Source organism: Typopeltis vanoorti, chromosome 6 (genome assembly GCF_054136105.1).
Source record: "Typopeltis vanoorti isolate ZY-2024b chromosome 6, IOZ_Tvanoo_1.0, whole genome shotgun sequence".
Classification (NCBI taxonomy): Eukaryota; Metazoa; Arthropoda; class Arachnida; order Uropygi; family Thelyphonidae; genus Typopeltis; species Typopeltis vanoorti.
In genome coordinates, this window is record NC_143554.1 from 6,464,183 (window position 1) to 6,480,334 (window position 16,152).

Consider the following 16,152-nt stretch of genomic DNA (forward strand, 5'->3'; position numbering starts at 1 on the left):
TAGGATAAACCTTGTTCACTTGCATATGGCTAGGTCGCCTTCAGATAAAAAAAAAAGCCTGTATAAGTATTTCACATCTTATCCTCATTCTAGACTAGATTTGAACCCAGCTTTATCAACAAAAGAGTAAAATGTCATGCTTCCAAGATTACAGTATTTCACCCATCTGTTTTATTAAAATAATAAACTTTTACATTTTTGTTATATTATAACTGATAACATCTTCAAGAAGTTAGCAAGACTAGAGAAATGTATAATAAAAGCTGTGTGAACCATAACATCTATTTTTAAAAATCCAGCATTATAGCATGGAGATAACCATATGAATCATCTAGCATATTTTTGGAAGGAGTTCATTGTTGTGAATAACTTTTAGATTATTAGTATAATGGAGGGCTGATATGTTACAGGTGATTTCTGTTAATTCCTTGAAAGCCCTTAATAGGATGTTATCTTCAGTAAGGCATGATTTGAATGACCATTTCATTTTATGATCTTTTGTGAAGATATTGGTAGTGAGACAGTTCTATTTTTCCTTTTATTCACCATTGCTTGGGTATTATTATTACTGCATGACTCATCGTGGGAGGGCACTCTACTCCACGCATCTAACTATCCTCACCCCTACTACACTACCACCAACAGTATTTTTTGTCTGTAAATTGCATGTGTTCTGAAGCCCAATTACTTTTTATTTACAATTACTATTAAATTTATAACAATTACTACAATTATTATTTTTTCTTCCTGTACACGTTCTGGAAGAAAAAATCCTGATACATCCATATGAGATCAGCTAACTCACCTTCAAATAAAAAAGGCCCATATAAAGATTCCTCTTGTAACGAAGAAAAGTTTCTTTTTTGCTGTGGATAATGATATGTTGTCAAATAGAATGGTTTCCTATAGCCATCTGAAGATATTCATTGTTTTTTTTTTTGCTGAGTAAGATGTCAAATGATGGAAGTCTATTATCTGTTTCAATTTCTAGAGTAAATTGTACTTTTATATAACAGCTATTTAGGAAACAGACAAAACTGTTTGTCTTTAGAATATGTTCCAGGTAATCAGTATGTCATCTGTGTATCGTCACCATACCTGTGGTTTTAAAATAGTTGCAACAAAAATTTTTGTTCAGATTTTTCCAAGCTGATGGCTAGACCATATGTCTGGATATAAAATTTGCCTTTCCATGTGAAGAGGAATGATTGAAGGCTGTATTGGATAAAGGAACTTATTCACATTTGATTTGAAAAGCTGTGGATGGCATTCTTTGGGAAATACCTGGTGGGAGGCTGTTCCAGAGGTTAGCAGTGAAAGGGATGAATGAAAAGGATGAGAAATTTGTTATGTGGGTTTGGAGTTCAACTGTGAGCGAGTGTTGATTGGCTGTTGCATGTGTTTGGGTGGGGAAATTCCTCATGCCAATTGTGAAGAATAGCAGCCATAGAGGTATTCGTAGAAGATGCAGGCTGTAGAAACTGAACGCCTTTATGAAAATGAGTAGAGTGTATTAGTGAGAGACGGGTTATCAGCCAATCTAACTGCCCTTTTCTGTATTCAGCAATTTACAGAGCTCTTAGCTCTTTTTTGCAGTATTCAGTGGTCATGAGGTTAGTGATTTGTTATGAACTGTTTGGAGTTGAAGTAACTCTTCAGGCAAAAGAGAGAACCTAATTTTTTGGATGTATGGGAGGCAGTATTTGTGGTATGCTTGTGTCAAGAGAGAGAGATTTGGTTATCATCGAGGGTAAGATTGGAAGAAAAGGGTTCTTTTTTTGTGGGAAATAATGAAGAGCTGTGTTTTGCTAGCATTGAAGTTGACAAGGTTATCCAAACCCCACTGATGAATGTTTTGAAGATCAGAATTTAAGGTAGTAGAAGTTAGAGTTCTGCAGGTTGTGTTGATTTATGCTGTGAAAGGTTTGTTAAACAAAAAGGAGTGCAATGTGCTGTCATCAGGAAAACTGTGTCTTGGATTGGTAGTCAGCTGGAGTAGATTGTTTATATATAGAAGGAAGAGTGTGGGAGGAAGGACACAGCCTTGTGGGACCCTATCATTAGTTGTATAGTTAGATATAAGAATCCATTCACTGTGCCAAACTCTGTCAGAAGCATTGGAGACATCAAGGGCAGCCACTTGAGATTCACCAAGTGGTGTTTGTTCAGAGATGGGTGATGTAAGTTAGTGGATCCCCTGTTGATCAGCAGTGATGGTACTATTAGTCTTGAGAGTCTTCAAGGTAGCTTAGAAATTGGGTGTTAATGGTTCTTTCCATTCCTTTAGAAAGGATTGAAATGAGAGAAATTGGATAGTAGTTTGAAGGTAAGATTTGTCACCCTTCATAGAAATAGGGTGTATACGGGCTAATATCCGGACTGCAGGATAGATAATAGTGGAATGAGAAAATGTAAATAGGCAGCATAGAGTGAGAGTCAACTCTTGAGCATAGACTTTTAGAACAATCAGAGGAATGCCATCAGGGCCTGGAGACTTTTTGGTATCCAATTTAAGCAGAATTTTTCTTTATCTTTCTGGCAAAAGATCAAATGCAGTATTATTGAGTGTTTGGAATGTTTGGGGGGGAGGGGGGTACTGTTATGTCATTTTTTTGTTTATCGGTTCTTATATGCTTTTTATTCTTATTACTTCCCTGTTAAACTTATCTCTTATTCCCGTATATAATCTTCAATTTTAAGACATACTACACTTATTCCGTTCTTTATTTAAATCTTCCCCTTTTTAATAAGCAGTCCTATTGGCCTCTCTATAGTTTAACCATGTTTAGGTTACTTAGTGTTTAGGGCTTTGTCCTTGTGTGGGACGTGACCATTTACACATCATTCTGAAAAAGTCCACCCAATGAGCATTGACAAAATTTATATTATAACTGTGCCAGCCAATACCGAGGATAGATGCGACTCTTACCCAGGATGGCTCTCTCAGAATGGTACACAATGATTAAACTACAATAAAACTCATGTTCAGTACTCTAATTTCTTGCATGCAGTCATGGCTCGCTTTGTTTAATCATACATGTGGGTTCTTCCCGCTAAGTTCGTCAATATTTTTATGAGTGGCTGTTTGAATTCATATATTAACAACAGGTCAGGCAGGTACTAAGAAACATGTTTAATAAAATAGAGAAATCATACAAGTAAGCATTATTACTAATTAATCTGAATTGTTCGTAAGATCCTTGGTTCAATACTAATATACAAAACATATAATCTTGTATAGACCACCATTATAAGTATCTTAACTTTATCTCATTAATATCTAACACACCTTTTACATTCACGTGGTCATTGGTTATATCATTCTACACATTTACTATTAATTCCTGCAGAATAAACATGGCCTTGTTAGCAGATAATTCTCAAACAAATGGGCCTGGGCCAAGTTGTAGATAGTTCTTAAAGTTCCATAAAATCAGTCCACTTCACAAAATTTCTTAGGGAAACACACACTTTCTTAACTGGAAATCACAATACTAAAGTCTACTTTACCGTCTCTGTATTGATGCTATATCTTTCTTCTTGCCTTGTCTGGTCATCAAGGCTTCTTCACTTTGCCTTCCGTCTGATCACCTTTGATCAACTATATGGTCAGAACCTCGGTGGGAAAAGGGATATGGCTCGGGAGCATAGCCAGAACGGACGGCATCTGCTTGGTTCCTCCGTCGCACGACATCACACAGCTATCCTAGTCTTAGGAGGTAGCTAGGCTGTTCTCAAACGCTGCGACAGATGAACCAATGCCTTCCACGGCCAGCCAGGAACTTCTCCGTCGGAGCAGACTGGACCCTACGTCTGAGAGAGGTCAGGAAACAAGAACCCAAAAAAAAGCCTTGAGTGGGGTTTGCTTGCCCTTTTTGTTTTCGTTCTCTTCTTGATGTTTCTCGGCTGGACGCCATGACGTAAACCCACGTAGTCACGTGGGTTTACGTCATGGCGTCCAGCTCCCTCTATAATATCGCACGTGCACATGTTGTGTTCTTCTTGGAAGGTGCTTTAGTTTCTCTTTCCTATAACTACCCCCCCTTTTGGTATGCATAACACAGGACGGTTAAAAGTGACCCTTGAACTCTGGCTCACAGGCTTTGCTACTTTATAATACATGAAATGGGGTTCTTAAATAGAATTAACAGCTTTAATTAATTTTTATATCTGACCCACATGCATTACAGGTTAGGTCTTACAGACATTTTTATACATTTTTGTACAATTTCTCGCTCATAATTTTGATTTATATACATAAAGTTATCTTTCTAATCTATTGCCAACATGCCACATTCTCTGCCCATGTTTAAATAAAGTTGTGTCCTGAATAATTCATGTCAAAACATTTCTTAGTTTATTCAGGACACAACAGTACATTTACCGTGATCAGTTATGTAAGAATTGAAGAAGTAGAGAGCCAGGTGGTTGGCTTTTTCTGAGAGTGATGATGAAATTGTACCATCTGGGTGTATTAATAGTGGTGGGAGTAGTGTTCAGTAGAAGTTACAGCCAATAGCTTTGGCTAGAGTACAGAAGGTATGACTACTGTTTGGACAGGATGCAAGTTTCCTGCTTTTAGCTCTCCTAGAGTCAGTTTTTGATATGGTGATATTTTTTTTTTTTTTGCAGCTATCCCAGATTGGTGTAAGCAGTATGAGAAGATGGAATTTTGGATGCAAGCCAGTTGCTATATGCCTGACTCTTCTTTTTTACAGCCTTGGCACAGATGTGGCAGAACCAGGGCTTAGATAGAGGACAGGAAATTATGGTAGTGTGTGGGAAATAAATGTTTCTGTGCCGATAAGAATTGTTATAGTGATTCATATTGCACACGGCTTTGGCTTGGATGGCTGGAAACAATACACAGATAAAAAATGGCACCACATCTAAACTTGCTAAAATATCCAGTGTTGACCTGGAAGTAATATCCTGAATTTTTTAAGAATTCTTTAGGAAGAGTTTTTTCCCTATCAGATAAACCGCAAAATTTCATTAGCAGTGTCTTCATTCAGCCTTCATTTAAAAAAGGCAAATTTCATATTTAGAAATATGATCTAGCTCTGGACTCCTTCTCTTCCCCTCTATTACTTAAGTTATACATTGAAAAATTTTGTTATGAACTACTTTAAAACCATAGATATGCTAGCAATATGTAGATAACACATTCATTACTTGGAACATATTCTAACAGACATTTTAATTAGCAAAAAAAGCACATGAAGCAATACTTTCAGATATCTATATAAGGAAACCATCCCATACTGGAATATATCCACTTGCCAGTTCATTTCATCACCCATTACGAAAGTTAGGAATTATCCCAACTTAAAAAAAAACAAAAAAACTTGACACATTATTAAAGATGATGGTGAGACAAAAAAATGGGATAACAAACTTAACTTTCCTTTCCATCAAATATCCCAAAATGGTTGTCATTGTTCTCTGAGAGACCTACATATGACCTCACTGAAGTCAAATATAAAGGTTCCATTTCCTTACCATATATCAAAGGTGTCTTCTTCATTTTTAATCTACTTTGAATTTTATCATATCAAGATTTTTTTTTGTTGTTGTTGTTCATGTAATAAAGTCTGTATATGTCAAACTGGAAGAAGTTTTGAAATCTTAAGAAATGAACACCTCAGCATGTTGAACATGAAAGAAAAGAGGCAATCAAAAGAAAGGTTAACTTTAAGTGATGTTGGTAGCAACATGGCAGAAACAAACTAATTAAGTTTGTTGCAAGGGTCAGGCATTCAAGTGAGGATGTTGCTATGAAAAATGCAACAGGAATGATGTGATAATCTCATCAGTTGCATCAGTCTTGGGAAAGGTAGCTCAGCTCAATTTCCTCCATTCCGCTCTGTCATTGGCTTTCTTCTTAACCTCCTGGTAACTCCTCAAACCCATGCTGTCTTTGACTTGGTCAAGAAAGCTTTTCCCCTTTATTTTGCCTTCAGTTATTCTTTTCACAAGTCCATCATGTCGAAGTATATGTCCAAACCACCTATCCCTTCTAATTTTGATCGACTTTATTAGAGTTCTTGTTTCGTTTATCTCTCTCAGGACTTGTTGGTTTGATTTTTTTTCTGTCCATTTTATTTTGTTCATGCGATGCCAGCACCACATTTCAAAAGCCTCCAATCTTCTTACATCTTCTCTGCCTAGAATCCAGGTTTCACACCCATTACTATTTTTTTTTTTCAATTGTAGGTCGAGATTTCCTGTTAAAATGCTTTTCATCTTAGAGAATTGGGCTTCTGCATTGTTTATTCTTGATCTTAAGTCTTTTCTTGTTTTGCCATCTTCTGTTATTAGGCTACCTAAATATTTAAAGCTTTTCACTTGTTTTATTTGTTTCCTGCTGATGTCTATATGCTCTGTATTGATAGGGATTTTGCCTGTAACAATTATTTTAGTCTTATCTGTGTTGATTTTCATTTTATATTTTTCAAGGTTATTATTTAGTAATTCTAGCATTGTTTTTAACGTTCTTCTGTTTTCTGCTACAAGGGCTATGTCATCAGCAAATCTTATACACATGACTTGCTCACCATTTATCTTTATGCCACTATTTATTTTATCTTTAGTTTCCTGAATGGCCTTTTCAATATATAAATTAAATAAACGTGGTGAAAGTATACATCCTTGTCTTACTCCACTCCTGATATTTATTATTTTCTCCTTATTATTGATTTTAATTCGTCCATTTTTATTTTTGTAAATTTGATAAATTATTTTCCTATCCCTCAAATCTATGCCAATATTAGTTAGACAATTAAGGAGTATTTGCTGATTTATTTTATCAAATGCTTTCTCTAAATCAAGGAAACAAATGTAAGTATTTTGACTAAGGTCTAATCTGCTCTCTATTATTGTTCTTAAACAGAGTATTGCCTCTCTTGTTCCTTTATTCTATCTAAATCCAAATTGGTCTTCATCCAATTGACAATCTATTTTTGAATAAATTCTATTTTGAATAATTTTTAGCAGAATTTTGCTAACGTGGATTAAAGCTATTGTTCTAAATTGGCTGCATTTGTTTGCATTATTCTTTTTTAGTATTGGTATTATGGTTGATTTCATAAACTCCTTTGGTGAAAGTTTAAAGTTTATTTTTCACTTGGTTAGACTAAAATAAATTTAGTTTCATTCTTTATCCAAGTGTGAGCAAACAAAGTTTGCGCCTGAAAGTATCTTCAGGACTGGGGTAAGATAATACAACACCAGGCAACTTGTTTCAAAGGTGGAGCAAGCTTGCTTCACTCCTATCACAGTATCTCCCATAATGCAAAACACATCTCCTTGCGGATATGTATAATGTTATGCATTAAGGGAAGGGCCACTACCTAGACTAGTTTCGACCTTTATTGAGGTCTCTTCAGTGGGAGTCATGCCCAGATGTGGAGATACCACTGAAGAGACCTCAATAAAAGTCGAAACTAGTCTGGGTAGTGGCCCTTCCTTTAATGCATAACATTATACATATCCACAAGGAGATGTGTTTTGCATTATGGGAGATACTGTGATAGGAGTGAAGTAAGCTTGCTCCACCTTTGAAACAAGTTGCCCGGTGTTGTACTATCTTACCCTAGTCCTGAAGATACTTTCAGGCGCAAACTTTGTTTGCTCACACTTGGATAAAGGATTAAACTAAATTTATTAAACTCCTTTGGTATTTCTCCTCTATCATAGATTTGGGCTATTAATTGATAGAGTAAGGTTTTTGTCTCATCACCTAGATTTTGTAGCAGTTCTAAAGGAATATTGTATACACCTGGACTTTTTCCCTTACTCATTTTGGACAGTGGTTTATCAAATTCTTCTCGCATTATTGAGGGTCCTAGATTATCTTCATTTTGATTTTCTATGCTGATATCAACATCAAGTTCGTCGCCATTATAGAGTTTTTCAAGATAATTCTTCCATTCCATTAATATATCCTCAGATTCTATTAGTAATTTTCCATTTTCATCTTTGATGGCATTGTTTTTGCTGTTCTTATTAAATTTGAAAGTTAGTTTGTTAATTTCTTTATAGGCTTTCTCTATGTTATTACACCGTTCTTCCAGGTATTCATTTTTGGCTTGTCTGCATTTTCTTGTAATTTGATTTTTAAGATATTTGTATTTGGCCACATCTTCTTCTTTAACAGCATTTTTATATTTTCTTCTTTCATCCATAAGGCTAAGTATTTTATCTGTTATCCAATGTTTTCTTTTTCTGCATTTTTCAATAATTGATTTGATGAATTTGTAATTAACTCTTTAATCATATTCCACTGGTTTTCAATATTATTCTGACTATTTATGTTTTCCGGAATGTTATGATCAGTTGCCTCTTGGTATCATCTATTTACTTTTTTACTCTTTAATTTTTCAAGGTTCCATCTTATTGGTTTGTATCTTTGGATTTGTTTCCTATGTTTCAGTTCTGTTTTCATTAAGAGAAGGTTATGGTCACTACTAATGTCGGCACCTGAATAGCTTTTGCAATTTTTTATTTGGTTTCTGTATCTTTTCTTGACCAATATATAATCTATTTGAATCCCCAGGTGCTTTCCAGGTGTATCTTCTTCTTTTTGGAACTTGAGATAGTGTATTTGCTATAACTAACTGTTTTTGTGTACAAAATTCTACTAATTACTTTCCTCTTTCATTCCAACGTCCAAGACCAAATCTTCCTGAAACATTATCATTCTCTCTTCTCCCACTATAGCATTCCAATCTCCCATTATTATTGTATTGTCTGTCTTTAAAGCTGCTCCAGATTTCTTCCATTTGTTCATAAATTTCTTCTATTTCTTCATCGCTATGTTGTGATGTTGGCACATAGACCATTATAATATTGAGGTTTACTGGTTCATTTTGAATGTTTATCGCCATGATTTTGTCACTATAGTTAATTATTGTAGTGATTAACTTTCCAACTTTTTTGTGAAGCATTATTGTAACACCTGACTCGCCCTTCTTTTGTCCTGAATATATTATCCGAAATTCTCCACTCCAGAAATCACCCTGTCCCTCCCGTCTTGTCTCACTAATGCCCAGAATGTTTATTTCAAGTCTTTCCATTTCTTTTTTCACATTTTCCGTTTTACCTGGTTCTAGCAGTGTTCTTGCATTCCATGTTCCAATATTCAGCTTATTTCTTGTCTTCATTTTTGAATAAGTACCAGGATTTTGTTGGCTGTCGACCTGAGAAGCCCGGTTACTTCTCCTGCCGGGCATGACTCCTTCAGTGAAGGCTCCATCGCCAATCTTGATTTCATTTTTAACTTCCATTGCTGCTTTTACTTGGGAATGTAATGTGGTGGTTTCCCCTTGTCTTCCACATCGCAGTATTGTAACATGTATGCTACAGGAGGTTAATACAAGTAGCGCTGCTGCCCACTACTATACTATTAGTGGTTAGTTGAAAGAGGAGGAAACACCTCTAGCCCTCGAGTACTCTAATAGCTTCAGGGAGAATGGAGGACCTCCTCCTGAGGTTAGTAAGCAAGAAAAGAGACAGACAGAAAGTTTTAAGTAAAGAATCCTCATTAGGAAGAGTGTTAGTATGAGGGTAGAAGCAAGAAGTGGAAGAGTTTGAGAAAAGTATGACCAAAAGCTTTGAAATAGATCATACTTAGCTCTGCGACCCCGGGTTAGCCATGCCCGTGCCTGCAAGTTGCAAGCCCCATGGGGCTGATGTGATAATAGAGGTTGATAAATTGGAAGCACTTAGGATATTGCAGAATCTCAATACAATTACCATTGTGACATTAGATGGAATATCAGCTCGTATATCATGAGAATGTGCAAAGATATTGTCATTGCCTCTGATAAGGCTGTTTAACTTATGTGTTAGCTCTGGTAATGTTCCATTGTGTAAAGGAGGTTCCAAAATGAAGGTATCAAATTATAGATCAGTGGGTATTCCAATTAAGCATAATGGGATATTGAAAAAGTTGGTCAGAGACAGAATTCAGGAATAGGAGGATAAGAATATCATACTCCATGGTGGGAGACAGCATGGCTTAGTTGGTTAAAAGAAATGACTATGCAAGGATATTGTTGGATTTTGTATAGTCATTTGACAGGGTAAACTCTTGCTCATATCAGAAAAAATGAGGATGGATATGAGTGGCTGATGGGTAGATACTAAAGTGGAAGTGGAATCCAGAAAAAGCAGGTGACTGACTAACGTTGTGGTGCAAGGCTCTGTGCTTGAACCACTACTTCTTAACTTGTATGTAAATGATAATGTTAAAGATAATAGGGGCCAGGTTTAGTATGAAAAGTGTAAAGTTATTTACTCTGAGATTAAAAAAAAAGTAAAAGTTGTGTACCATATTGAGGAAACTGTAATCCAAGAAATTAAAGTTAAGGATTTGGTGGTTGGTAGATGGAGAATATGCTCTCTGAAATTCAGGGAGCATATTCTAAGCTTGCCAAAGTACTTCACAGGATTATTTGGTTATTTATGTGAACACATAAACAGATAAGGAAGTTAATGTTCCTCTTTATAAGGTCTTGATACAGCCACATCTGGATTATTGTGCTGAGATCTGGTCACTTGGGCCTCTTATGGTGAGGAAGTGGTGGAGAGGATCCAGAGGCAAGTGACTAAGATGATGAGTGGTATGTGGAATGCTTCCTAAGAAGGTTTATGGGTTACAAAGGTTACATACCTGAATAGGCAAAAAAAGAGGGGGATAATATCATTAAAGTTACTAAAAGGTTTTTATAAGATTAATTAATAAAGAGGAAATATTTCAGCACTTGGCTAGTAATACAAATGGAAGCATACCTGGAAATTGAGTAAGGATGTGTGTTTTTTTGTTTGCAGAGTTGGGAATGAATGGAATGGATTGCCACCGTCTGTTGTGAGTGCTTTGTTGGTCAGCTCATTCAAGGAGAGATATAATAGCTATTGTATGGATAGTATGGATATCCTAAAAGAGTCTTTGGACTTTGTGGTTGTTTTGTGTATTACTGCACTTAACCATGCAGTAATAATAAAAAAAAAAAAACAGGTTATCCACCTCCATGCATGGAAACCAGGACCTCATCCTACATGATTGAGTGTCACTTGTTTGTCTATGTAATATGTCAGACCTAAAAGCTGTTCACAACAAAGAATGGCGTATATTTGAGTCATGCAGTTGACTCAATGCTACAATGCTATATTTTCAAAATAATTATTGATAAGAGTTCCAAGATCTTTTATTATATATTTCTCTAATCTGATAACTTTCTGAAGAAAATTATATTGTAAAGTAGTGAAATTAGAAGTTTATTATTTTAATAAAATATGTGAGTGATTGGCTGTATTTAGCACTGTAAAATTGGCAGTATCTAGTGTAAATACATGTGATGTGAACATACGTCTGGTTTTCATATTTTAAGTATCTCCACAATTGGAAGAATTACAGGACATTGCATTCTCTGATCAGAAAAGGCTTGAGTTTGATTCTTCTTGTAACAAGAAGAATTTTTTATATAGGCTTTTTTCAGTTGAAGGTGAGGTAGCAGGTTTTTTTCATCCTAAATCAGCCAGGGATCTCTCAATTTGCAAATAGAAAATGCTATTGTGAGTAGTAGTAGATGCTGGATAGTGTGCTATATGTCAGACCTAAAAGCTGTTCACAACAAAGAATGGCGTATATTTGAGTCATGCAGTTGACTCAATGCTACAATGCTATATTTTCAAAATAATTATTGATAAGAGTTCCAAGATCTTTTATTATATATTTCTCTAATCTGATAACTTTCTGAAGAAAATTATATTGTAAAGTAGTGAAATTAGAAGTTTATTATTTTAATAAAATATGTGAGTGATTGGCTGTATTTAGCACTGTAAAATTGGCAGTATCTAGTGTAAATACATGTGATGTGAACATACGTCTGGTTTTCATATTTTAAGTATCTCCACAATTGGAAGAATTACAGGACATTGCATTCTCTGATCAGAAAAGGCTTGAGTTTGATTCTTCTTGTAACAAGAAGAATTTTTTATATAGGCTTTTTTCAGTTGAAGGTGAGGTAGCAGGTTTTTTTCATCCTAAATCAGCCAGGGATCTCTCAATTTGCAAATAGAAAATGCTATTGTGAGTAGTAGTAGATGCTGGATAGTGTGCTATTGTGTATAGGTGGAGGATTAAGTGGTAAAGATAGTGGAATGTGTAGAACAGAGATAATAATAATCCCATAGTCTTAGAAATTATTATTATTCATTGGGTGATGTAAATACTGCATGGATGGTACTGATGTGCAGGTTAAAACATCAGGATAGTAATTTTAAGGTCAGTTATTTTTATCTCGTCACAGATCTGTTACAGTGAAAAAAGAACAAACATTAATGAATGGCAGGAGTTTCACATGTATTATATAACTTTTTTTAATTTTTGATTCTAAATTTGTAAATCTTTGAGAAAGAAAAGTTCTGCCGAGAGTTGGTAAATTGGCAAAGTACTGATACAACTTCACCTGCTTATGCATAATAAAAATGAAAACCAAATGTTAGTTATTAAAAAAGAAAAGGCAGCTGTAGCTTTGTTTCTTAACCAAAACTACAAGCACATCATATTGCCGAGTTACAGTCTTGAAACTTTTTGGGAGCTTTATTTGGAGTGATAGCAGGTCATTTGTTAGTGACCTGCTATTACAATTCATACTAACTTTGACCTGTGATTGCATCAGTCATGAAAGTAAGAACCTCAGTAACAATTGCATTATAGCTTATCAAGAATAGAATGTACAAGCAAATGCATTCCAATCATTTTGTTATTCAAACCAGGGAACATTGCAAAATCTCTCATATCAAAACTTGTGTATCTTGCATCGTTAGTAAATTCAACTGACTGGTAACATTTAATCGTTGTGAACTGTACATAATTTTTAAAAATTAGAACAGATTTTTTATTGCTAGTAAAAATTTTGGCTTAGAAATCCATTATAACTGAGGTTGACTTGTTAAATCATTGAAATAGCAGTGATATTTATGTGAAGGTATATATGTATATTAATTATACATAGCATAGAAATGTGATTTCTTCCAAAATTGACTTTACAAGTACATGTGAAGAATAAAGTAATTAAGCTATGAATTTCTTCGTGGTGTATAAAAATATAATAGTCAAAATGTCACTTTTTTTTTTTTTCACTGACAGTACAAGTGTACTTGGAAAGTAAATAAAAGTTTATCAAATAATACTGTGAACTACATGAGTACTTTTAAAAGTAAACAAAAGATATAAAAAAGCAAGTGGACTGAATTATTTTTTGTGTTACTGATTAGCTGTTTCTTGAGTTCAGTAGTTTCTTAAATTTTTGTTCAAGTCTTAAGTGGTGAAATAAGAAGGATTGGGGATGTTTTTTTTTTTTTGACATAATTCTGAAACCCTGCTCTAGAGACCAGACAAACTTTTTCAAGCTTCCAATTATCAAAGGTGGTGGTCTCACACTGGACAATGAAATTTAGCTTCCACTTATAGATAATTGCAAACATCAATCAACTGGATTTAAAACCCATAGCCTGTTGGTTGAAGAGCAGATACTCTGCTACTCCATCAACCAAGTTGGAATTTCATGAAATTGATTTGATAGGAATAACATCTAATCATTATGAGTGGTTAATGTTTGCTGCAATTCTTGTGCCCTTCTGCTCTGATAATGAGAAGTTGCTTAACATGTGGACTGCCGACTATAAGATAACTTGTGCGTGTGTGTGTGTATATATATATATAGAGAGAGAGAGAGAGAGAGAGAGAGAGAGAAACACACACACACATCTGTGTGTGTGGGAAAAATTTAAGAGTTGAGAAATGACAATGAGACTATTATCTGAACACAACTTTTTTGATTCCCTGCTTTTAGTCATTTAAGTTTTTTCTATTATGTCACATAGCCCAGTAAATCTGTTCCATCAAATGTAAATACATGCACACACAGTAAGAACGAAATGTACATTGAACAGAAGCATGAAGAAAATAAACTGGAAGCCACAAATGTGACAAGTATGGTTATAAAAGAAAAAGTAGAATATATGAGGAGATTAGCCAGTCGGATGAAAGCTAATGTAAGGGAATTTTTCTTCTATGTGGCAATCAAGAGGAAAAATAATTATGGAAGCAAATGATATAGTGGAATTATTTAATGAATACTTCATCAGTGTATATCATAGTGGTGAGAATAATACCGTGTAACATAGAAGGGTAAGGATTAGGAGAATTAAAGGTGAAATAATCAGAGGTGTATCAAGTGTTGCTTGGATTAGATATTAATAAGGCTGTGGGAATAGATGACATATCACCACATATTTTAAAAGAATGTGTAAAAGAGTTAGCCATGCCCTTGTCTCGGTTATTTAATGAAAGTCTTACAGTGGGATGGGGAAGGTACCTAAGGAGTGGAAAGAAGGCAAAAGATACCTCTCCACAAGCATGGTTCAAGAACAGAAGTTTCAAGTTATACGAGGGTGGTCTGAAAAGTTCTTGGCCTCGACCATAGATGGCAACCCTATCAGCAAGATTTTTTTTTTCTAAGTTTGTACATCTGTCATAAGCATCCAGGTGAAATTGCAAGTCATTCTAGTTTGTTTTATACAGCTGTCTATATCCCTTAAAATGGATAAAATTGAGTGCAGCTATAAAATTCTTTGTAAAAGAAGATTTAACGGCAAAAGAAATTCATTCGAAGTTCATAAAAGTTTATGGGCACTCTTCTCCAACGTTTTTGACAATTAAGAAATGGGGCTGCAGAGTTAAATGTGGCTGTACCAGTTTTGAAGATGACCACGTGAAGGACGTCCAAAAGGCATAACACCACCAGAAATCATTGATCAAGTGCACGATATGGTATTGGATGACCAGCGAATCAAAGTGCGTAAAATTGCTGAGACTACAGGAATTTCAAAAGATGTGTTTCAGCTACGTATCAGCTGAGAATTTAACATTCTTTCAGCATTAAAGCCATTTGCGGACTTTATTTTTTGTGTATATCCTGAAGAGTACCAAGTCTGGCAAACTATTTCTTTCCTAATTTCTTATCCAAATTGATCAGCTTTCTTTATTGTTTTATTACTGACAGAAGAGTACTGTAGAGGAATTAAATCCATCCAAAGTAGAAATCTTGAATATGGTGGTGGCAGAACAGGCAGTGAGTGGATTTGAGGTTAGCTGGACAAAATACAACATTGATTAACTGAAGAGTACTGCATACCACAGAGACACATAGTTCTTATGTTACATTGCAGCAGTTTCATAGTTAAAATCATTGTAATGTAAAGAGAAAGATAATTTATAGTTACTGAAGGATAATTACCTTAAGCATCACGTGATGAACAGGACTCATGGCACAAGAACATTGGTTCTATTAATAGCATCTGAGAATCTATCTATAAATAAAGTGACTTATGTTATGCATCTAGTTCATGAAAATGAACATGCAGTTTTCACTTAGAAGATCACAATTCTTGTGATATTGGAACTATGGACGAGTGGGGGTGGCAGTAATCATAAAAAGAAGACAGTTTGAAATATCCCCTTGATATGAGAGAGTGTACAGAAGAAGCAGTGCATAGGCAGTTGGAGGAGGATAATCTGAAAGAAGTTATATCTAATTACTAAATCACTTAAGGAATTGACAACGTAGATAAGAAATTGAATTCATCACAAACCATGGGCTCACTGCCCGTTGATGTCTGCTGCTTGTTTCACTATCTTCTTCCACCTTTCTTTGTCCAGTGCACAGTGTCGCAGTTTTTGTACACCCATTCCACACCAGTCTTTTATATCGTCTATCCATTCTCTGTATGGTCTACCTCTTCTGTTTGATCCAAAATACCAAACATAAATGTCTTTATCTTCCAGTCTTCACTCATTCTACAGATGTGTCCAAATAATTGCAGCTTCCATTTTATAATCTTCTCAATTAGATTCTGTTTTGGTTGTATCTTCTGATAGAGCTCTTCATTGGTGATTTTCTGTACCTAGCCTATTCTTAGAATCTTCCTGTAACAAGTTCTTTCAAATGCCAAAATACTTTTTCTTGATTCCTTATTTATTACCCATGTTTCAGATCCGTACAGTACACTGCTGAAGATGCATGTTTCCAATACTCTTAGTTTTGTTTGCAGATTGATCACTTTACTTTTCCAGATGTTATC